Source organism: Morus notabilis, unplaced genomic scaffold, assembly GCF_000414095.1.
Source record: "Morus notabilis unplaced genomic scaffold, ASM41409v2 Scaffold451, whole genome shotgun sequence".
In the NCBI taxonomy this organism is placed as follows: Eukaryota; Viridiplantae; Streptophyta; class Magnoliopsida; order Rosales; family Moraceae; genus Morus; species Morus notabilis.
In genome coordinates, this window is record NW_010361080.1 from 1,189,110 (window position 1) to 1,191,819 (window position 2,710).

Genomic DNA, 2,710 nt, shown 5'->3' on the forward strand with positions numbered 1-2,710 from the left:
AAAGTCACCAAAATTGCGAGCTAATCTAGTAGATGGGGAGTGGGTGGTAACCGATGATGCAGGTCGTCATCCAGAATCTCCTTTAGAAGAATCAGAGTCACGAGTTGATCAACTTGATGCGAGATCTTTGCAAGTTGATCAACCAAGTATTAATTCATCAAGTCTTCCATCTGAAGAGATGGAATCCTTGAACCACATGGCTGAGGAGAGTGGTGAGCACTTTGAATCTCAAAAACACATTGATCAAGGAATATATGTGGATGCTGCATTGGAATCGTGTCAAGAAGACCTTCCAATCCAATCTTCAACCTCACAATTCTCATCAAAATCAGCAGGCCAGGATGCTGATAATGTGAACCAAACACCGAATCCATTGGAGCCCGCCCGTCCTAGCATTGGCATGCAGCCTGATGGGAAAAAGCATATGGGGCTGATGAGAAAGGTCAAGTTGAATTACCCACGTCTCAAGGTGGTATACATCATACCCAGAACCTGTTGCCTCTCACGATTGTGGAAAATTAAAAGTCCCTGCATGTTGTTGTGCCGTGCCTTTGGCAGGTAGTTTTGCACAGCCTCCAACATACTCGTTGCAGTTGCCAATGACGGTTAATGATGCCAATTGTCAATACAATTACATCACTCTGGGGGGAACACAATCCCTGAATCCGTTCTTGCGTTACAGCAGTTTCTAGTGAGAGATGTGAGCAGGGAGAAAAGGTGCAGCCTGGTTCAAGTCCCTTCCCGCCAACACTAACCACTCAAGGTATAAGCACACATACTCCTGATGTTTCACTCGCAGTCACTCAGCCTCTAAACCAACAAGCACCGGGAGCAGATACCATGACACATAATCGGTCATCACAATATTCTGAAGGAGAAGGAAATCCATTTGTCACATCTATTCCACCTCCTCCTGTGGCAGAAGAGCAGGTTCGGTTTGGCTTACTGATGCCAGAGGGAGAAACCCCATGGTCGTCAAATAATTCTTCTACGATGTCAGAATCTGAAAAGTTGGAAAGCCAAACGGAAATGCAGTGAACAAGCTCCCTAGTCCCAGGAATCCTCTCATTGATGCTGTTAATGCGCATGGGAAAAGCAAGGTAATGATAATTGGATCGTATCCTCAAACAGAATATCCACCCGCATGTGCTTAATTTTTAACATGTCGAACAATTTGCAGTTGAGAAAGGTAACTGAACGTGTTTGGCCTCAGATTGGACCAAAGGCAGATGAAAGAGATTCGCTACTAGAACAGATACGAACTAAGGTTAGGGCTTACCGTTTCTATCCAACTCGAATAGTTAATTGGATTTTTTTTTTGAGGCAATTGTTATATTGTTTTGTCTGTGGCCTCAGTCCTTCAACTTGAAGCCTGCTGCAGCGACAAGGCCCAGCATTCCAGGTCCTACTCCTAAAACCAACTTGAAGGTTGCTGAAATATTGGAGAAAGCAAATACAATTCGTCAGGTCTCTCTCTCTCACTCTCACTCTTCCTCTCTCTTTGCCTTCCTCTTTCTCCTAGTTGGATGTATAACTTTTGATAAATTGTGCTCTAGGCATTGGCTGGAAGCGATGATGAACACGATGATGACGATATTGGAGCGACTCTTGAAACAAAACTGATTCGCTTACAGCATCCAGTGATTACCCTGAACTAGGTCGGGGAACTAATAGGAATTTTATATCAAATCTTCATTTGTTTACACCATTCATGTATTATATACTCCCCTTCACACACTTATCCCCATACACGTGTTGTTGTCAAGAGGCCCTGCTCTGTCCCATGGAAATATTTTCGTGGGCAGAAAAGAAAATGCATTATACGAGAATGACTGCTCGAGGTTCAGCGTGCAAGCGCCGGGCCTATAAAGTATATGGCACATAGTCATCATTTAAAGATCTTGGTCTGTGTAAATTTTGACATGAAAATGCTTTTGATGAAATTTTGTAACATCTGTATGTAGCTCCTTCTTTTACATGTATGTACACATTTATTTGGTCTACAACCGAACCGCACCGCACCCTTTACGAAACAGGCATTTCTATGTTACATATAGCCGGTTAATATATGAATTCGTTCCATTTATTATTTTTTCTTTCGTGTTGTGTAAGTTCTTTGTTTTCCCAAGATAAATATAATGCTTGTATAGTTTCAAAGATGGTTACTGACATGTTAGCTTGTACAATTTTAATTAAAGCTAGCTAATGACATGTCACGTGCATGTTGATTACTGACAATCAATTAACTTTAGTTATTTGCATTTTAAAATAATGAAAATAGTGTGGCATTGATCACTTGGATGATTTATATTTGCATCATACATCTTTATTTTTTGAAAAAAAAAAAAAAAAATCATATCAGAGGAGCATTGACACAATATTTGCATTTTTTCCCTCGAAAGTAATTTTGTTTTAACTTTTTCCTTTCATGTATGGATGACGTTGACTATTTTGTTCAATATATTTATGAGAATGTTCATGTATATCTGAATACTCGGTAAAATTATGAAAAAATAAATAAAACCTGGATATTATTTGTGGATTTTTTAATTTTTTAGACTTTACATTTGGTGGAGTTTTGGTGTGGATTTATAGCTGTCTGAAATATATCGATCCATTTATAAACTTGGAAAATACATACACGCACATATATATGTATACCTGGTACTTATATATTGAGAGTCCCAATTCGGGGATTTTATTGCAGAAA

General features: G+C 39.5%; 1 long non-coding RNA gene across 1 annotated transcript; it reads left to right on the plus strand.

Annotated features, from left to right (window-relative positions):
* The first annotated feature begins 1,186 nt into the window (after positions 1-1,186).
* Positions 1,187-2,033, plus strand: LOC21408571. Its single transcript, XR_002902251.1, has 3 exons — positions 1,187-1,267; positions 1,357-1,467; positions 1,557-2,033. It is a non-coding gene; the product is annotated as an uncharacterized LOC21408571 (long non-coding RNA).
* The last annotated feature ends 677 nt before the right edge of the window (positions 2,034-2,710 follow it).